Source organism: Vanellus vanellus (genome assembly GCF_965231255.1).
Source record: "Vanellus vanellus genome assembly, chromosome: 3".
In the NCBI taxonomy this organism is placed as follows: Eukaryota; Metazoa; Chordata; class Aves; order Charadriiformes; family Charadriidae; genus Vanellus; species Vanellus vanellus.
Genome location: NC_138907.1, coordinates 111752488 through 111774664, shown reverse-complemented (window position 1 = coordinate 111774664; position 22177 = coordinate 111752488). Strand labels below are relative to the sequence as shown.

The window sequence follows — 22177 nt, the reverse complement described above, 5'->3', positions numbered from 1 at the left end:
TGGAGCTCGCACTGAGACGCGAAGCCGCGCGGCCTCCTTTTATACCGCCGCCGCCGAGCCCGGCCCGCGCTCGCTGCCATTGGCGGCCGCCGACACGTCCATCACGCCCGGGGCGCCCTCACTGGTGGGGCGGACAGAGCGGGCCTTCCGCCTGGAGAGCCAATCGTGAGAGGGGGCGTGGCCGCACCGCACAGCTGAGGGAGTAAATAGTGCGCGGCCGACCCGCTGCAGCGGGCAGCGCTGTGCGGGCACAGCAGTGTGGTTGGCGTTCTCTCGTTGTCGCTGTCCCGTTCTCCTCCCCTGAGGGCGGCGGTGGGTGTTCATCCCTCCCGTCTCCCCTCTCCGTAAGGGCGCGGAGCGACAGCGAACGCGCAGCAGCCGTGAGGGGCGCGGGACAACCGGAGAATGGTGTGGCGGCGGCGGCGCCGGGGGGGGGGGCGGGTTGAACCTTCCCCAAAATCCCGGTGAACCGGGGCACGGAGGGGTTTTACCGCACGTAGCGACCCAAAAACACGGCAGGGCGGTGGGGTCGGCAGTAGGTGTAAGCACCGAAAATAAAAGAGAAATAAATGGTTAAACACACCACACACACACAGGCGCGGGGACGCCCTGACAGGAGCCGGGCCGGCCGCGGTGCCGTTATTAACGGGCGCTCATTAAGCGCGCGCGCCTATTACCTGTCAATTGCGTGCAGATCCTTTCAGGGTGACAAACGGCGAATAACTTTCGCTGCTTTTTTTTTTTTTTTTCGGTGGCAGCATCTTGCAGAAGAGGGTGGGGGAATGTAAAAAGGGGCTTTTTTGGTTAAACCACGTAAAACGCGGGGCGCGGCGCCCGGGGGGGGGGGGGAGGGGGCGCTCCGTCCGGGGGCGCCCCCCCCCCCCCCTCCCGCGCCCCGGGCGCCGCGCCCCGCCCCGCTCCCGGGACTGCGCGGCGCCAACCCCGTGACATCAGCCCCTCGCCGCCGCCCCCCCCTCCCCGCCCGGGCCCGGCGGCGCCGCTGAGGCGGCTGCCATGACGACCGGGGCTGCGCCCGCGGCGGCGGCGACGGGCCCGGCCACGCTTCCCCCTCTCCCGGGCGCACCTGCGAGCGGGGGCCGCCGCCGGACGCGGGAACCGGGGAGAGGGCGGGGGGGTGTCAGTCCCTTAAGCCGTGGGGGGGTGTCCCGGTGTGTGTGGCGGGGAGAACGGGGGCGGGGGGATCCCCGGGGGATCGGGGACCGGCAAGTTCCTACGCGCGTCCCTATCCCGTGCCTCTTAATGAAATTTTATTTATCTAAACCATCTAGTAATAATGTAAATGGGTTTAATTGCCGCGCGTTTAAGCCATCAAACCAGACTTGGGGGGGGAATATATATATTAAAAATCTGTTAAAATCGGCCCGTTTCCAAGTCATTGACACCGTCCAACCTATCCCAGCGGGGTGTCCGAAATACAGGAGTTTTCCAGGTACCGGGTGAAATATCTCGCTGCTTTTAACTTCCCGGTGCCTTTTGTTCGCCTCACGTTTCCAATTCATTCAAAGAAAGAAGTTTTCGAACTGGTTTTTTTTTTTTTTTTCGGGGGGGAGGGTGTGGGGTGGCTTTTTTTTTTTTTCTCTTTTCCCCTCTTTTTAGCGGGAGGGAGAGAGTACCGCATGCAAAATATTTAGTTACAACTTTGCGAAAGGCACCGGGCTGTAACAGCATTTTCTCCTTTCACAAAGGATTTTCCTGTTACTTTTGTGCCGGTCACAAAATTAAAAAAAAAAAAAGAGAGAAAGAGAAAAAAAAAGGCGAAAGAAAAAAAAAAAACTTGGGGGGTGGTGGGGGGGGAGAGATAAGGTCTGGAAAACAATCTGGAATTGCCAGGCTGTTGGTGGGAGCTCTGCGGGGCTGGCGTCAGGAAGTCTGCGCCGCCTTCTATTACTGTTGATCCAGCTTTGTGCAGCTGCACTCAGTACAATTAGCTTGTAGAAACAATCCTGCTGTAGGCAGCCTCTTCCCTTCAAAGTGCTTTTCTATACTGATCCCCTCACATCATGATGCTGGAAATCAAGTCACAAGCCGACCACTGTTTGGCCAACATCATCTGTGGGAATTCATTAACCTCCATCCCAGAGATGCAACAAGAGATTGTTTGTCCAGAACTAAACTTACAGCTTAATATGATGTAGCCCATACAGGAAAAAACCTGTGTCCCCATTTTTTTTCTTTTCTTTTTTTTTTTTTTTTTTGTCCATAACAAGAAACACATTGTGCTGCTTTTTCTCTCTCTCTCTTTTTTTTTTTTTTTTCCTCTTTAGGGGTGGGGAATGTAGCTGAAACCAGGCGAGAGCCGGCTCCTGCTAAAACTTTGCCATCAAACTGTTTTTTGGTTCATCGGGCTGCAGTTTCCATAGAAGCAACTTATCCCCGCGATCATCTCGTTGGGTGCACTTTGCAAGCTCATTTCCCGTCTGAGTTTGCTCCGCTGCTCTCAGATGCTGCAGCTGACACATTTCCTCCCCCTGCACTTTGCACCCACCTCATCCTTGCCCAGATGCTCAGGGCTGATTGTGCCTAAAAGGGGGTTTCATCGCACCCTACAGCTGCCCTGGGGGAAGGGAGTTTTGGTTTGTTTTTTTTTTTTTTAAATTTTATTTCTACTTTTCCCTGCTTCAGTGCTCAGTTCCATGCCGTGCCAGGAGCAGGCCCTCCTTGTCCCTCCTGTCCCCAGCGCTGCAGTACTGGCTCGCAGGGACGCGGCTGTGGCCACAAGCCCTCTGCCACGCGCCTGTCGTGTGCTGCCGTGCGTGAACGCTGCCGGTGGCTTGGCCCCATCCTGTTGGAGTGGAGCTGCCGGTGGGACACAGCTGCTGTGCACCACTGGCTGGGAAGCAGGGTCCTGGTGTGCCCCATCTGCATGGGCAGCCCCGGAGCAGCAGCAGGGTGACATCTCCCTGCACCCGGGGCTATTTGTGAACTGCTGGGAGCATGATTCCTGCTTCCTGGCGCCCTGATGCTGCCTGTGGCAGGGCTCTTCACATCCCACCGGCAGCACCTCTCAGGGCAGTGGTGCTGGCATCACTGCTCCCCTGCGCTTCCAGCTACCTCACCTGGGCATGGCGATGCGTGGTGCGTTGCTTCCACCCACCCCACTCTGAAGCCCTCTGTGTTCTTCAAGGAGTGCACAGACGCACCTTCTCTGAGTCCCATTTCCAAACTCCATTCTTTTCTGGGCACGGATCTGCCACCTGTAAGATTTCTCTTCCTCTCCCCTCACTATGCTTTTGAATAATGTTGCTTTTGTACAGTATCATTCCCTTCATCCCCACTTCTGAACACTCCTCATCTGCTGCTGTTACTTTCCCAAGCTGCACGTTGTTGGAGGTTTGGGAAGTATTGTGTGTGATAGAACGTACATGTTTTTTCATTTTTCCTAGACATTTGCTTTTTGGCCAAAAGTGTTGGACTATTGGATGGACAAACCTTTGCTCTCATTCAGTTTTGACATGCTTACTGTTTCATGATCACGCTCTCAAACTCTGCTTTTCTGCAGGAATGCCTTTTGCTCAAACTGCATTTTCTAGCACCACCCTGCAAAGAGGGGTGTTTTGACACGAATTGTGTGGTTTTGCCTGAACATTTATGTCAAGTCCAAATTTAGACACTTAAGTTCTAATGTTTTCTTCTGTTTTGTAGGGTTATTCATTTCTCTAAGTAGGACCAGTGTCCTGAAGGCATTTCTATGTAAACTGCCACCTGCAAAGGGCTGTTGCTTACCTGGTGCTACTTGAAGAATACTGCCATGAAGTCTTTCTGAAAGCAGCATCGCTCTGGCATAGTGTTACCGGTGTGAGGTGTATCGAATCCATATATTCAGACTTACCTCTTTACTCAAATGCAAATACATTTATTTTACTTTTTAAAAAATCTTTTAACCATGGGATAATTCCTACTAATATAATGTCTGTGTTTTAATTAGGTTATGTAGCACGTCTGCTAGAAGTGCTTATAGTGAACCAGTTAGGTGGCTCTCTAACTTACACAGTTGTGCTAAAATCTGTGCTCAAACAAGTTCCCTTCTTAGTGCGTGGCTTATGTAGCAGATGGTTTTCATCTACCGTAGCTTTTCTAGTGATACCTTTAAATTAGCATAAGTCTAAAATGTTGCAAATTTTGCAGTCCCCAACAATTCTCTGGAAAATACATTTAGAATAGAGAAGGGAGGGGGGCCAGGCAGGTGGTTACTGACAGCACCTCGCATACGGTAAGGAGTAAACCAAGGAATAAAAAATGGGCTTGTTCTTTCTTCTGTGAGTTATCTGGCTGGCTGGTCCAGCTCCCTTCCGCCTCTCACTTTGGCCTAACTTTGATTTTTAGGTACAGGCCTGTGGGAATATGATCGCAAAATGCTTGGCTTAATTCCACTGAAAAATGAGGGACTGGGAATTGGATTGCTGGGAGAAGATTTTGAAAATCTGTTCCAGGTATGGTTTTAAACACCGCCTCCCCCTTTAAATGGTAAAATTATGATAGTTTCAAGTATAGTTATGTTTGTATAGTATGCTCTGTGTGTTCTTGCTCAGCAATAATGTTTTGTGGACACAGAGGAGAAATGGAGTCTGTACTGCAACTGTCATCTAGTTGTTGGTGAATCTATAATCTCGCCTGTTCGCGTGAGGCAGAATACCTCAGTTACATGATGGAAAGCCGCCTGGTATTAAGTGGGCAGTACTAATCTAGTGCTTTACCAAAGCTATCGTTATTGGTTATGTTAGGACAGGACCCACAGCACTCTCAGTCCTTTTTAACTAACTTACAGAGCAAAATTTTCTGTGGTTTGGAGACCCTATTCCACTCTGGGTTCGGATACTGGAAATGCAACTTAGCAAAACGTGTGCAGCACATCCCAAGTGCAAGCGCACCCTCACAAGTCCTGCTGAACCACGTGAGTTCCAGTGAAGTTTCATAGGCTTTTAAAACGTTGCTTCTTTATTGGCCCAGATAGAGTGTTATCTAGGTTAAGCTGACTTTCTTAGTGACTGTCGCCAGCATAAACCCACCTGGGAATCACAAAATAGGTACCTGTCTAAATCTCTTGAGAGGCCTGGTCCAGGAGGTGTGCTCAGATCATGCTTAAATGCACATTGACAGCATGGAGCTTACCGCAAAGCGCAGCAGCTGTAGCTGCTGGAGAGTTGAGGGGGAGAGAAGGAAAAGAACTGCTGCTTTTTTATAAGCAATTTTTCTCGTGAGAGCACTTGCCCTGGAAGTGAGAGACTCAGATTCAGTGTTCTCCTCATCAGAGGTGATATAAACTCCCTCCTGCTCGCAAAGCACCCCTAACGACCAGAGTGAAGATAAGGCTAAGGTGGAGGATACCCACCCATCCTGTTCAAGCTTGCCACTGTAAAGAAACAGATGCAAATTTCAAAGAGCCAGAGGGATTATAAACAAGAGGGAGCCTGACACTGTAGCTCAGGGGTAAAGGCATCTCCTGGATGGCAAGAAGCCTGAACTCTGGGCCTGGCCTGGCAGGCTCACCCATTCTTGAGGGTGAAGTTCATCTCAACTTAGCTATTTAGAGGTTTGGTGTCTCGTCTCTCTCTAGTCAGTGGGAAGAGAGAACAAGAGACACCTGCAGAGAGTGATTCATTCTGTGCCTGTTCGACACCTCTCTCCAGATGGAACAAATCTCCTCGCTGGGGGCTGGCGCTCCCCATCAATTTTCGGCAGAAGCTAGACTACCAATTTTGACCAGAAGCCTGACTTATAGGTGCCAAGTGAGGTGAATTCCACTGTAGATGAGTAATTTTTCTCATTCATCATTCATTTTAGCCTTTAAAAATTGGGTATGTAATCAAAGTTAGTCCTTTGAGTTCTGCCTCTGTACCATGGTCATTCCTTCCATTGGGAGGCTGGAGATGGATAGCTGGGGTGAATTGTTGGATAATGGGTGTCTTTCCGTGAGCTTGTAGAGCATAAAGGTCACGTGTGCCCCTAGTTTGCACTCGTGAATCCTGGTGCTGGGTGTTAAGTGTGGAACTCTTAAATGTCATCGTGCAAGCTTTTTTGTGGATGGTCTAAGTGACTAGAGGCACTACTGTATTTAAGAGAGGAGCCAGTTGCATGAAAATATGTGTAAAAAATGTCTGAAGAGGCTACAACTGCGGCTTTCAGAAAGCTGAAAGGCTCCTTATTTAAATCAAAGAAAGTTAAGCACTATGGAAAATATCACTAAGTGTCTATTGCGTTTTATGCACTTGCATACCCAGCAAAATCTGTCTCTATCTTCTAAGGCTAGAGGTTGGATGCCTTTAAAAATGTTACCTTTAATCCTAGCACTGAAGAGATGAGAGTGTAATTTTCAGTTTTGAAAAGCTATAGTTTTTCATTTTTGATAATGTGGAGTAATGCTGAAGTGTACTGCAGGATAAATCCCAAATATGTACCTCATTGTTTCATCAGAGATCAGCAAAAGGTCACCCAAGCTTCTTATCAGATTTCAGGAGTGCAAGTGTTTTTTGTGCTAGTCTAAGTTTGGTGCACATACATTCTTTGCAAATGGTTGATTGCAGGAAAAGACAAGCTATGCGTTTTTATAATTTGATATTTGTCAAAGGTCATCAATGTGTTATGTCCAGTTGTTTTGCAAAATTTAGATTGTTAAGGCAGAGGTGGGCAATAAGTGTCCAGTTTGGCAAAATAAGGCTATATGTTGTCCTGATGGGTTTTTAGCCACAAATATAGTTGGAGATGATTCCACCACATTGTTCACGTCAATCACTCCATAAGGCTGAATGCCTCCAACTATTACAAAACACATGCTTGAGAAACCCTTCTACTTCTTTTATCAAAATACTGAAACTATATGTGCACCCAAGATGTTTAAATTTGGCAACATAAAAGTAATTGGGAATGGACTCAGAATTAAATTACTTAAGGCCTCAAGCTATTGTTTTCAGCAGAGACAAGAGGTCTGAAAACATTAAAAGGATGTGCAAACTTGCTAGAATATTTTGTGCCAGAACGAAACAGCTGGTTTATACCTAGCTGAAGATCTCAGTTGTTCTCCATTGAACAGTCAGAATTTGGACTTTTTGCAGTTTCTTAATTTCCTGCCTTCTCACTCTGCTTTGTTTTCACTTCAGTAGCAATATTTTTTGCTGCCTATTCACTTTCACAGCTCTACGGGTCTTGGCTCTAGAGATGGGATTCATCTTAGTTGACTTAAGACATGGGTCTGGTTGATGTCTACATCTAAGCCTGTCTTTCAAGACTCCTTGTACAGACAGCGGAGAAAATCGTTGCTTCTGCGGTGACTTATTTCTTCCTAAGTACAGAAGTCTAAAAGATTCTAACTCTGCCCTGATACCCCCTTGACTTCTGAGTCCAGCTGTCCTTAGCCCAGCCAGCATGGTCTTGATGTGGATGGTCTATGCCACGGTTGGTTCTGAGACTTTCTCGATGATTCTCCAAATATTTTTTTTGTGTGTGTGACTTGACACATTTTAATGGAAACACTTGACAGCAGCAAGAAAACGGGCAGTGACTAATACACTTTCACTACGAAGCTGCTCTGGCTGTGGTCTTGTGGAGTACTGGGGATTTACAGGCCACAGTGTGTAACCTCCGGGCTAGATGCTCGTAGTTGTAAGCTTTGTGCATTTCTGCACCGTAGTTCAGTCTGTTGTCAGCTGAGGTAATCTTCGATTGCAGAACTGCTTATTTGTTTGTGGCATAGATGTGACTTACAAAGTGAGAGAGGTCGCTTTCTGTGGGAGCCTTGCCTCAGTTATTGTAGAAGGTATGCAAAGGGTTGTGAAAGAGGCAAGACGCTCCCATAAAGCAGCTGAATTCTGCTGTGGAGGACTTAATTCAATCCATTCCTTTGCCACAAAGTTTTTTGTGAGATGATGGACAAGTCATTTAAAGCAGACTTTTGTCAGGAGACTGTTTACCACATGGGAAGTCAATGGGAGTTGTTCTTAAATATCTGCAGTGTAATGAAAATGCCAAGCACTCTGAAGTAACAGGTCCCATCTATCAGAAGCTTGGCAGCCAGAACTAGAGTTATTAACCAGTACATTTTCTGGTCAGCTGCTTCACCAATGACCATTGGTTTAAAGTTAACAGCTTATAATTTATTTTTTTTTTTTCCTTGAAAAGGGAATATCCCTTTTGAGGGTAGGACAGAGCATATTCTAGTAAGTGCGGGAAATGATTCTGCGTGGCAGAAGTTTATTGTAATAAGGGACATTCCGGTTTCCTTTCCAGTAAGCTTTTCAGGGCCCATAGATTGCTTTCAGCTCCTGCTCTCCAGCTGGGAGCTCGCAAGGTGATGCAGAGCCAGTACGGTGACTGTCAGGGACCAGGTGATGCTGACGGAGAGAGGGAGAAGAAAGCCAGTGCTGGGTTGGTTGGCTTGAGCTTGGTGGGGTCGGAGGACCAGGGAAAGTACCAGTCACAGGTGGATGAGAACTTGGAGCCGGAACAAGGAAGTCTAAGGATTAAAAGGGAACAGGGGAGAGGGAGAATTCAAGTTTCAGGTCGCTGTTCATCGCTTTAGGTTTCTTTCATTTGAAATGAGAAGCCAAAGTAAGCACCGCTATCCAGAAAGTGAATGCTTCTGAAGAAGTTTCCTGTATTTCTGTCTCCTGTTACAGACAGGACAACTTGTGAAGTAACCTGTGGTGATTTTAGCCGTAGCTAGATACATGCCCTAGCTTATGGGAGATACAGGTTCAAGACTGATCTGATGAGATCCTTAGAACCCTCACATAAGAGACACTCCAGAAGTGGTGATTTGGGACATTCACCTGGTGCAATGGAAATTCTGAGTTGCAGTATGAACTGGGAAGAACGGGATATGAAGCCTTGGTTTTCAACAGACCACTTCTCTGAGAATTTCCTGAGAAAACATTCAGGAGAATACTCTTGGTTTTCTTCTGAAGCACGACTGCTGAAATCCTGAAAAGTGTCACAAGATGGGAGAAATCATTCTTCTTGTAACCTTTCAGTATCATTTGAGGTACGGGATCTTTCCGTAGGATCCAACATCACTTTAAAGACATATCTGATGTTAAAATTCTGATGAATATTTGAGGGTATTTGATAGTATTTGCAGAAATTGTTTAGTATAGGGTGGCCATATTCTGCTTCAATGGTTTTGTCTTTTTTTTTTAATGTGAGCTTCTGCTTTGTTTTCTATGGTGTTTGTGTAGATTCTACCAAGGAAAAAAAAATGTCATGGGAAAGTTTGAGGATTTTTTTTGTTGTCTTGGTGTTTTTTGCTCTAATGCAGATGTTACTTTTTTAAACCTGGTAAAGGCATTGCCATTTGGGGAGATGATGCTCTCCATGCTGTACTGACAGCAGCAACACACCTTGCAGAATTGTTTTAGGGAGCAATCTGTGGTATGCCAATTGCTCTCTTTTCTGCTATTTTGGTGGTGTTTTGTGGAGTTAAGCGCATGTGTATAAGCTGCAAATGTACATTCCTGTATAGAATAAGCAGGCTGTCTGCGTGGATCAGCTGTTATGGGGGTGGCTGTGGGTAAGACATGAAACAGTCCATGGAAATTCCTTTGATGGAGACTCAGTAGTCTTGATGCTTTACATGCATGGGGCCTGATGCAAATCCAGTGAAACCCAGGAAGACTGTCTCTATCAGCTTCACACCTGCGCATCCAGCTTCAGGTGTGTTTGTGAGTGTATATGAGGGATGTAGCTGGTATTTGGCTAGTATAGCAGTTGCCCATGAGAGTGGAGAGGGAATTTTTTTCTCTCCTCTGGGTTGGCAAGTAAATTTTATCCAAAGCTTTCTGCTTGCACGTAGCCAGCCTGCTCGGGTTCTAAATAGATTCTGCCCTCAGACTGTAAAGAACAAGATAATCACTTTATGTTATGTACTTGAGAGCTAAATTATTTTAAAAGTCTGAAATTAGCAGATGAGGAGGAATTTATTTGCCAAATACGTTCAGAAGCAGCATGGGAAACCTGTCAGAGCCCAGCTTTAACTGCTTAACTAGTGGCTGTTCAATTTAATAGCTCTCAAGCATACTTACAGTATGAGGGAGACCAAAACAAAATCTCAGGATGCACAAGATTTTCTTCCAGACAACAAAAAAATGCCATCAGTTTGCAAACCAGATAGTTAAAGATGAAAACCTGCACCTACAGCCACTAACTTCCCATTACATCCTCTGTGCTCCAGGCAAAAAACAACCTTGCTCTTTTTTAGGACTCTCTTTGTCCATTCTTTCCAGCTCTATTAACTTAGCGCATTGCTGCACATGACCTTTGCTCTGCCAGTGATGCTGGCCTTTACCATGCGTTAGTCCTTTTCCCACCCAGATATCTTCATGCTTTCCTGCGTCCTATCCTCCGTGTGTGGAACAAAGGTCTGGAAAATTCTCTCCAGCTGTTCTCCTTCAAATCACTCCTTACGATGCACTTCGACCCTGATGCCTATGGGGTATTGCTGATAATAGCTAGGCAGAGTGGAAGCTAAATTGTTTTCTAGGCAGCCTATGTGAAAACATGCTCACATGATTTCTACTGTGGTTTTACTATCAACCCCTTTCCTGCTGGGGAGGACAAGGCCATAATGCCGTTTTAGTAATCACCAGCTGTCATTGGAAGTTGACGTAGATAAGAGCAGCTCTCAGCTCTGGTGGTTGTTGCCTTCTCTCTCCTTCAGCCACAACTGTACCAGTTCGCTTTCAGCCACCATGCTGCTTTCCTTCTTCGTGACTCTTGAACGTCTGCGAATTTATTTCTCTCGCCTTGCGAGGGGCTGGTGCAGAGTCCACCCTTTCAGAATGTGTTGATGCATCTTGGCTCCAAGCATCAAAGGTCTGTTTTGGGGGGCTGGCTTTCTTGCATTTGGAGCCACAGAGCCACCCTTCAGAGTGGCAGCAGCGCTTCCTTCCTAGTTGGTATTACTTGCCTAGCTGCGAATGGAAGGGGCAGGTATCCTGGCTAATCAGAGCTTCAGACAGGCAATTCTTCAAATTGTTTTAGGGCTTTTAATTAAAACTGTAGGCTCCAGCATCATGTGGCAGAGAGCCAGTATCTGTCATCTGACAATAGCCTTCACCGTCTACCAACAATAAGGGAATTCCTCAGCGTATGCTCTGGAGGCTTCTGAAATGCTGCGAACGGGTGAGATCGCTGTTTGCAAAGCACCCTGCAACATTCAGCCTTGCAGGTCTGCTGATTTTTAAATTATGTAAACAAAACCCTATAAGCCCCACATAGCACAAAGATACTAACTTCTGTTTATACTGTCCGGATCACAGATGCTGAGCATGAATGCATGAACAATCCTTTTGTATGGTGTTTGACACTTTCTGTGGCTGTCTGCACTGTTTTTTAATATACAGAATCCCTGATTCTCCACTGCCTTGCACCCTGTCTATTCATTCTCACCCCTGTGAAGTGAGGGTAAAACACTATCAAAACAAAATGGTACCATTTTGCATGTTTTCCACTCAGTTTGTACAGGTGTAAATGACTACAGAAAGAACGGGGCAGAGCAGAACCTGACCCGCAGTCTGTCTCTCAATGCGTCAGGGGTCTTGAAGTGGGGGGATGACAGAACAAACACAAGCTGTTACCTTGCCATTTTTGCTAATGTTTTAAAATCAGGCAGCTTGTGAGGATGACAGATGCAAAAGTCAGGCGTTACTTAGTTCTAGTCCTCACGTGATGTTTTCTCCTAGAGCAATAGAAGCGTTAACCGTGGCATGGATAGGTGCTTATGATAGCTGGTATGGGAGCAGAGTTATCAACGAGAGTCATCTTTTTGAGTTGTTTAGCTGTTGCGTTTAGTACTGGAGAAAGGAAAATCCTTTGTTCTTTCTGCTGTTTCTTGCATTACCTTAGCTTTTATAAACCCTTGTAATGGCGAGTGAGCTCTTCAAGCTGTGTTAAGCCTGCTGTTTTGTCTCCTGGGTCGTGGACATGAACAGCACTCAAGTTTTTTGTTTGGTTTGTTGTTGGGGTTTTTTTTTTGGTCATTATAGCAACAGAAGACTGTACTCATCCTAACTCATTTTCAGTCATCCTCTAATACTGCCTCTAATCTGCAAGTAAGCACCCGATCCTTCTAAAAAACAGTAGCTCTTTCCTCTTCCTATCTTTCTCTTTGCACAAAGCCTGACACCTTCCTTACCTTCCTGAATGGCACATTAGACCATCCTAGCCCAAGTGCCTGTTTTTACCAGGACACAGAATTTGAGTTTATTTACGACTCGATGATAAGCTATCGCTATTACCCCTTTGCTCGATATCCTGTCTACTCCGGGCCCCGGACTGTCCCAGCTTTCTCTTCGCTCATCTGACTTTTTTATACTTCCAGAAATCTTGTCCAGTTACTCCTTCGGCTGACACTATTGCCCACTCTGAATGATAGTTTCAGGCTGCCTATGTGCTTGTAATGGAGAGATTTATCACCTTTGTGGTTCCTGCAGGTAGGAGGTGAGGCTTCAAGAGAATGGTCTTGTCTCTGCAATGTCTTCTGTAGTCAGTGGGTTAGCACTGCTCTGTGCCCTACTTCTGATAACCTTCAAGATGTTGCATAGTGCTGTTTTTAAGCGTTTTCTTTAGGAGGGAGGGTAAGAAAGTCAGCAGATATTGTGGCTACAAAATAGAAAGCGATAGAGATATAATACACTTCACCATTAAAGCAAGAAAAAGAACGTTGGATTGCATGAAAAAAAATCCCTTAACTCTCCCTTAAAAAAATAAAATTCAAAGCTCTATGTAGATAAATACTGGCAAGAACTGAATTGAACGCATGTTACATAGGCTGTTGTAGCAAGTGGGAATAATGGGCAGAAGTTAAAGTCTCTTTTGAAATCAGAACAGTAAATATTTTTGCTTATCTTCAATTGAAATCTCCACCTTACCATTGCATTAACATATCCACTCATTTTTAGAAACTATGTGAATTTTCATGACTCATTTGAGTGCTCTGTAACTATTTGTATGCAAATGTGACTCATTAAACATTCCCACAGTCACACATTTTACCCTCCCATTGGAGTTCACTCACAAACAGGAGTGGTGTTCCTTCTCCTTAACAAACCTTACCTTTCCTAAATAAAATCTTGAGCCCTTTTCACATTTATGATAACATTTGAAGAAATACTTGTGCCTATAATTTCAGAGTTGCTTTAAAATGGAAGGACTCAAAAACAAGTAAAAAAGCACTTTATATCAAAAAGTGTTTTTGTTAAAATGCCACATTCTCACATCTGAATTTGAGAGGTTTGAAAAAGACGACACATTTTCTTCTAATTTTCAGGAAAAAAAAGAAGTTCTGGCCTGACAACAAGCATGAGAAAGTTCAGCTGAAAGGTAATGTATCCATCAATGCACGCAGAGACTTAGAATGAAATTGCCATCTCAACCATAGCTAGAACAAACACAGCTGATGAATAAATGTATATTGGCTAGAATAAATACAAAGTGTAATGCCAGATGTGGACAGTGCAGAATGCAGAACGGCAGTAAACTGAGTAAACATCAAATGAAGGATTAGCCTTAATTGTGAGGAATCAATTCCAATGAGAAACAGAACTGGGGATCTCTTTTGCCCAAAAGCAGTTGAGGTACCTTTCTAGCTAGAAGAGAAGCTGCCTGATCTGTCACAGCTTTTCCATTCGAGGCTCATCAGCAACAACCTGCTGCATATAACATACAGTTCAAAGGCTGCCTTTACTTCTGAGTATCTCTAGCAGGGTTGCAGGCTTTACAGCTCAACAAATTTGGTTTGCGGCTTTTATCTGATTTTCCAGAATGCACCTTTCTGTTGCCCATGAACTTCCATAAGACCTTCTGCAGCAACATCCCCTGCAATGCAATCACACAGGGTGTCTCTTTGTCAGTGGTAGGAAGTATGTTTTTGTATTTCAGTCTCTCACAAAGCCCAAATGACTATAATGGAGTCTTCCAGAGCTACTTGTTCAGAAGCAATGCTTTTGGAGTTCAGATGAGACACTTCACACACATGTGGTGACTCCCTGTGTTTGTGTGCTTCTGAAAGTGTAAAAAGATATTTTTAGTCTTTTCCTTCTAAGGTCCCTCTTGAAAATATAAAACAGTTATACAGGTTAATTGTGCATTGGACATTCTTCACCCTCAAACCCACCAAAACTATGGTGACTCTTCTGCTGTCTCTCGGAGGTCTACTGTGTCCCATCAAAGTTGTTTAGAAAGATGCCCCCTAAAATCTTCTTACATATTTGTGTGCAGCTTTACTGTAAGTTAGCATGGGAATCACCTTGCAGATTAAGACAACAATGTTCAGAGACTTGATTTAGTTGCCCACATGTAGGAGTCCAGCACTGTTTGAAGTACTCAAGTCTCCCACCTGGACTCCAGCTGCTGCTCCGTATTGGTAAAGAAGTCCCATAGGTGCTGAACCATCCTTGCCAGACATGCATGGATTTTTAGGACACCCAATTGGATCTCAAATTACACAGGCTTTAGTCAGTGGACATCTAATCAGTACACTCAGAGGAGTCTCCAGGGAGTGTCCAGCCATCTGCCCAAATGTGCGTCTACTTCTGAGTCAGCTGAATGGCTGTGTAGCCTTTGATCACTAACTCACAAATTGACACCTACAGATAGACACTAAAATGATTTCTCTTACTCCAAGAGATAATTTCCACCCTACAAGTCATTTGTTTGCTATACCATGCCTTTCTGGAATGGTCTGCACACCCAACAGAGGGAGAATGTGCTGAACTGAACAAAAGATCCGTTACGTTGGTCTACAGACAGAACAATGCACACCCAACTGTGCACCCGCTCCTGTGCTGTGTGACACCCAGCTGGTTCTCAGATGTTTTGCTTATTTGGAACATTTTGTCTGTTTACCTGCTTCTGGTTTTGCTGCCATTTGTAAGCAGCCCTGGCACAGGTACCTGGGCTCTGCTATGGTTGCACTTAATGTGGCTAAATCAGCTTATTGGGAGTGAACTCAACTACCTTCTCATTTACATGCTTGACTATTAGCTGAGACCGACCAAAGTGCCTAAGCTGACATGAAATTAAGCAAGTTGCAAAAGATGTAAACAAACTGTAAAGGAGAGAAGGTAGAGGCTTGGTACCTGATCCAAATGTGAGTTACAGACTGATGCATAACCTGCCAACATGCAGATCACTGCAGGATCAGGTCTTTCAAAAGGAAGCACTCCCTCTTCTCTTAATGACAGCATCATTAGTAGTGCAGGTATGTAGATCTCTTAAATTAATAGTGCAACAGATTGTTCCTGCTGCACTTAACAAGGAGTTCAATATAACAGCCACAAGCTGAAATATTTGCAAGTTTGTGAACTTCAAAGCAAACTTTGCTTCTTTCTAAAGAGTCTTACAAACAACTAAGCCTATTTTCTCCCACCTCATCCTTAAAAAAAAATTACAAAAGAATATATACAGCAGGCCTGAAATTCCTGCCAGTCCTTCATCTTGATTTTCTTGGCATATTGGTAAGGAATCTGGATGCTGAAATTTACTGTTAATGAGTACCTTATTTTATGGATGTGTTCTTGTTCTGTGCTCTAATGCTTATCTGAACTGTTTGTGCTTTTATGGAGGGCCAAAAAAAGACACCTAAAAGATAAATGCTGAAGTAACCAGTGAAATATTTCACTACTCTTGTTTTTTTTTTTTTTTAGTTTGGAAAGTATGGGTGGTCATTAATTGAACTAAATTTCTTTAGTGATTTATGTATCAGTTGATTATAATTCTACAAATTATCTGCAATTTCATTTCAAGGGCTGGACAATGGAAGGAAAAATAGGTCTCCTGTGGCTTGTGGTGGATTAAATGCTGAGGCAACAAATATTAGGGAGCTCTTGGTCAATGCAAACAAAAGGTGCAGTAGTTCAATTGGAAGCAATGATATGGATGAAGTATATCTAAACATGAACATTCAGTGGAAAGCAAGAGTGTAAAGACGTGGCAAGGACGGCAACTCCAGAATGGAACAGATGAGGAGAAGCTGAAAACACTTGCGTTCCAGCAGTAGGCAGGACGGATTAAAAGAAGAGAGATAAACGGTAGAAATGCTGTACTCTTAATGTTGATTTCCAAGAATCACTACGTGACTGTTGTGGAAAGCTGGACTAAAAGCGAGGGAGGTGAAAAGTCGGAGGACTCTTTGATGGGAGAGTAAAAGAATGTGTCTGCCCTTTGAAAGACAAAGGCAAAGATTTCTGTGACTTTCATCAGAGCAGCATTGAACCTCTGTGAGTTACAGAGAAAAATAAATCAATGTTTTTATCTTGTGGTCCTAAATTTACACATGCGATTCGTATGAAGTTTTACATTCTATAAATTGAGTGTTTATACTTAGGAAAATTTTCAGAACTGAAGACCCTGCAGTATCTTACCTTGTTCCTTCACTGGTAACAGCTGCATGTTCTCCTCCGCACCTTGTGCTTTTGTGCCTCAAACCCCAGCCACTTCTACCTGGGAAACGTTCTAGCTTCTATGGCTGTTACTGTGTTTCCTCTTCTGAGGGGCTAGCAAAGCTGTTTTCCGTGTTGGAGATTTTTTTCTAGCTTATTAGTAAAACTGGAATTAACTGAGTAACTTGCCGCATCAGATCCCAGAGTAGAGTATGCACCATTTCACCCAGGGTGGGATGCCCTCAGTAAGGCGTAAAGGATTTTGCCTTCCATTACAAACTCCTGGGAGTCTGATTCTAACCAAAATTGTGTTTTCATTTGTTTTCACTCATTGCAACTCTAAGTATAATAGAAGAGCAAAATGTCTCTGCCTCCTGGGAGAAGGGGGAGAGAATATTTTCCTGTCTCACGTAGTGTCACTATGTCAAGCAGCCCATATGCCAAGTATGGAAGTTACAGGGAAAGCACTGTTACAGGAATGCAAGAAGGAGATGGAATACAGGTTTCCACTGGCAAGTATAGGTCTGGTTGGCCGAGGAGACAGATTTACCTCCTTAGTTCCTCCTCACCTTCTTGTGGTTAGAGCAGTGCTACCTGCGGACAGGGCTGAGCTGCTCTGACCAAAGAATAAACACTGAGCTGACGAGGTGCCAGCATCCCATTTCAAACCAGCATCTTTTCCCTCCATCAGCATTACCTTCGGCATACGTCTCCGAGGGTTTATAGCTAGATGGCAGACAGGGAGATGCTACGTTGCAATCTCAGAATATGAGGTGTAGTGATTTTGTAAATACTTTGTATGAGCTGTTCACGGAGGTGAATGTTTGTATACTGGGTTAAAAGACTTTCAAACACGACTGCATTGTTCTTCATAGTAGCCTATAGGAAGAAGCAAGCAGGGGAGGTGCATAATACCTAGATAATAGATAAGCAATCTCTTTGCAAATATTGGGGAAGCAATTGCAACACAATGCCATACATCCATGCCCCAGGCTGCGTTTCAAATGCTATTCTGCCTGAGTTGAGTATAAAGAGGTCTAAAGTGCATAGAATAGTTAAAAAGCTCTTTCCAAGAAAGGATGAGATCAGTTGTCAGTAGGTGTCCCAGACACAGAGAATACCCAACTTCTTTAGCATCTGTCCTCAGAGACTCTGGAGTAAGTGCATCTTCCTCACCAGCACTGAGGATTTGTCTCCCCTCCCCCCTGCCCTCCACTGCTCTCCAAGCAGCCAGTCAACGTTTCGGCTCTTTGCTATCTATGCAGGAGAGCTTGGCTTCATAATGAGCTTGGAAACTGGTGCCTGGAGAGGAGGAGACATACTGTGCCACGGAGATGGCATGTGTGATTTCTTGAGGACACTGATCACAGTTCCTCTTCATAAGTGCTTGCTACCGCAGGGCATGCAGAAAACCTTGGTAGAAACCATCTATTTGGTGTGTGAGGCTGCCACAGCAGGCCTTACTAACCAGGACTTGAAACTCTCCTGGGCTTTGCTCTCAGTTCCACATTTTTGCTGCAGTTGTTGCGTCAAGGCCCAGTATCACTTCACAGGATGGAGTCCTCTCTGAATTCAGAGGGACCAGAGAGGCCCGCCAGTAGCGTGGTATTTGTCTTTGCTTGGTATGTCCTGCTCGAACAGTTAACATTGTGTTGGGTGGTAGAAACTTTAGTTAACTTGAAAGCTAAAGTGTGGGCAAATGGAGTGGGCTGATTCTAACTGACTCAGCAGCTGTTTTTCATGGATAGGTAAAACAAAGTCATTGCGGGGAGGGTATTCTTTTGCATAATCTACTATAAAAGTTCCAGATGTTTTTTCTTTGCAATGTTTCTCTGCAGATGTTATTTCTTCTTGCATTTCTTTCTATTTCTATACAAACAGAAAGACTTTTTTCCCCTAAATTGCTGTATTTTAAGGATGTTGTACATGCTTATTAAGTGCTCCGTTATTCTTCATGGGACTGTTGTCATGCGTCCCAGGACAGGTTTGGATGCACCCAGGCTAATGTTTCTGAATAACTGCACTGGTGGAGCTCTCACTGTGCCTTACAGCTGTCTAGCCCTCCGGAATTAAAAATATGGAAGGAATATCCTCAGGCTTGGACCTTTGTATCCTTAAATATGACAAAGTATAGAAAGAATATCCTCAGGCTTGGACCTTTGTGTCCTTAAATATGACAGAGTTAAAGATCATAGAATCATAGAACGGTTTAGGTTGGAAGGGACCTTCAAGATCATCTAGTTTGATCCCCCCTGCCATGGGCAGGAACACCTCCCACTAGACCTGGTTGCTCAAAGCCTCATCCAGCCTGGCCTTGAACACTTCAAGGGATGGGGCATCTACAACTTCCATGGGCAACCTGTTCCAGTGCCTTACCACCCTCAGAATGATTTTTTTTTCCCTAATATCTATTCTAAATCTACCCTCTTCCAGTTTGAAGCAATTACCCCTCATCCTATCACTACACCCCCCGATAAAGACTTCCTCTCCAGCCTTCTTGTAGGCCCCCTTCAGATACAGGAAAGCTGCTATAAGGTCTTCTCAGAGTCTTGTCTTCTCCAGGGTGAACAACCCGAACTCTCTCAGCCTGTCTTCATAGGAAAGGTGCTCCAGCCCTCGGATCATCTTCGTGGCCCTCCTCTGGACCTGCTCCCACAGCTCCATGTCCTTCTTATGTTGAGGGCTCCAGAGCTGGACGCAATATTCCAGGTGGGGTCTCACAAGAGCAGAGCAGAGGGGCAGAATCACATCCCTTGACCTGCTGGCCATGCTTCTTTTGATGCAGCAGAGGATACGGTTGGCTTTCCGGGCTGCGAGCGCACATTGCTGGCTCATGTTGATCTTCTTATCCACCAACACCCCCAAGTCCTCCTCAGAGCTGCTCTCAATCCATTCTCCAAGATGTCAGGATTAAAGACAAGTTTGTTTGGCTAGTCCCACTAACAATGGATACTTCTGAGTTAATTCACCCATAAGAAGCGCATGCGTCCTACGGGTATTTTTTGTTGCTCATCTTCCAAATGAGTAAGAAATACATCTCGAAAATCATGACAATGCACCTTACTGCACTAAGCACAGAGGAGACCACTTTTTCCCAGAAACTAATCCAGCACAGCTGCTGTCACCTAGTTATGTACTGCAGCATCTAGTTGAGGTATCAGTGACTACATGTGGTCTCACATCTCCCAGGGGGTTGTCTCATACCCAGTTGGAGCACCCCTGTAAGAACCATAAACTGTTGCTAACTAGTACAGTGTGCCTTCTGTTACTGGGGTCACTATGAGAATAAGAAATCTCACAGTCTCTGCTCCAAAGCTGTTCCTGATTCTTTATGACATGGTCTTATGCCCCATCTACTTTTAGACAGCTTTACTTTGAATAGCAAGTCCGTGTTTGATGCCACTTTTGGCAGACCAGTCTGTAGTCATTGTTTAAGTAAAATGAACACTGAGCTCTAGGATCTGAGTGATGGCTGAATGACATTCACAGAATGTGAAAAAGAACTTGGGAATGGCACTGTCTGTGTCAGATCAATGTCCAGCTGCCCAGGTGTTCTGTCTCCAAAAGAAGGAACAGGAGATGTTATTTAGGAAGGCCATACTAGCCTGCCCACTTGCTGCGTTCCATTCCCCTTGACTTCCCTAGCAGCGAGAGCAGTTTTATTAGGTAGACTGTAGCTCTGCGTAGCCCTTTCTGTATTTGCTTATGGACTCTTGGTCCATCAAGTAATCTCATTTTTTTTAACGATTCTACAGAGGCAGTCTCCCTCCACAGCCTTCTGCATCATCAGGTTCCAGAAGCTCACTAGGTGCCGTGTAAAGAAGTACTTTTACCTCTTTTAAATCAATCTCCTACTGGTTTCATCAAGTTCTATTTCTAATATTGCAAAAGTTGTGGAAGAGTTCTGCTTTCAGCTTCTCTACCAACTGTGTGATTATATAAACCTTACTTATATTCCTTCTCTCAGCTACCTCCTCTTCAATTGGAGCCCTAATCATTTTTAGTCGCTTGTTCCTTCTTAGAGCAACTGCTCTATCCCTTGGGTTGTTTTAGTTGCCATTCTCTGGACATGCAATGATTGTACTACATTCTTCTTGAGGTGCTGGGACCAGCACTGTGAAGAGTATTCAGGATTTGAGAGGGATACCACAGTTTCTCTAAGAAGATTCTTTAGTCACATGCACATCATAAATCCACTGTAACTCTGATCCTGAGGTGTTGTCCGTTTGTAAGCTATACTGCTTCCCTCTAAGTTACGGAGTTGGATGGATGTTATGCTAGGGTGCAGGAGGGGCATCGTGTGTGCCATATCTTTCTGCTTTCCAGTCCAAAATGCCAGAGTTTACCAGGACACAGCGTTGACTCATACAAACAAAAGTATTGGGATACGTGCAGACCAGAAGTGGAATACATATGTACAAACCATTTCAAAAACCTACCCTACCTGTAAACAACTAACTGTTCTCTTCTTTTTAGTCAGTATATGGCTAACCTTAGACATATGCATCTATAATGATACCTGTTTTTATAGATTATATTTGTTCAAGTACATTATTATTATGAGAAAGACATAGTTTTCCAATAAAGCTACCTCATGTTGTCATATCAAGGCAGTATCTCCATATTCATTGCAGATGGTGTATTACAGAAATAAACTTTCTCATATTTATTCTTTAACAAATATTATCGAACCATTTCTGTTAAAGCAAAGTTCAGATCCATACATCTGGTGAACTGAAGGAAACTGTTACAACATAGTTGCCATTAACACAGTCTCTCTTTAGCAATTTCTGTATTGATGGATTTACCATTTTGTGGTTAAACAATTTTTCATCCTGGAATATTTCTAAACCCACTTTCTGATAGAAATCAGAAAAAATTGAAGTTCATCTTGTACGTCGCTACTTTGGACAGCTCTATCTGGAGAAAAACAAATATAGCAAATATAAATTAAAAGAAAAGGGGACGAAATAATCTGAGCTAGAAAGAGAAGAGTGCAAGTTTATTTTATTTCCTTGGTTGTGTAGGAGTCTTGTTAACCAGTATGTAATGCATAGTCATGTAATAAAACATGCTAGACATTAAAAGGCAAAAACCCAGTTCACAGATGTTGTAACGTTATGAGATAATTTTAGGGAGTGAATGGGGTGAAAAGGCTGGATTTGTTAGAGAGGAAAATACCTATGGAGGCCTTTTCTGTGAGCAATACCATGACTTCATTACCATGTCAATTCTGGGAAAAGGCTCTGATTTAACACAGCAGTTGGCTGGATCCATATGGAGCTGATGAACCTCTGAATGAATAGTGAATGGAAAAACTGCTGGAATCTGCCTTCAGCTTTGTTCCCAGGATGACCAATGTAAAAGGCCTAAGAGCAATACTGCACAGATGGTGTAAAGAGGTAAGAAATCTGCAGGGTTTAGTTTACTTTTCCTTACCCTACGCTGTTTGGGGTTTTATTTTTTTAACCATATTTCAGTTTCTCCAACGCTATTTGCTTAAATGTCTTTACTCAGAAAAAAATGTGAAAAAAAGAAAAGCTTTTGGGAAATGAAATGAAATAAAAAAACATATGTAGCAGTAAACATTTACATAAAAATACAATTTAAAATGTTGAATTTTGTATGGTATAGAAGTAATTGCAAGCATAATTATGAAATCCTGAAAAAAAAAAGCTAGTTAAAAGTTTAACAAAGAACTTTGGAATTACTTCTTCAATTCACCCTATGTTGTGGGAATATGCAGATGTTCACATTTACACAGTCATGTATGTCCACTAGGGTTACAT

At 44.2% G+C, this 22177-nt stretch overlaps 1 long non-coding RNA gene across 1 annotated transcript; it reads left to right on the top strand.

The window, feature by feature from the left end:
- The first annotated feature begins 4417 nt into the window (after positions 1–4417).
- Positions 4418–15817, top strand: LOC309670751. The gene is made up of 3 exons (XR_014269039.1): positions 4418–4451; positions 13277–13329; positions 15754–15817. It is a non-coding gene; the product is annotated as an uncharacterized lncRNA (long non-coding RNA).
- Positions 15818–22177: the final 6360 nt, after the last annotated feature.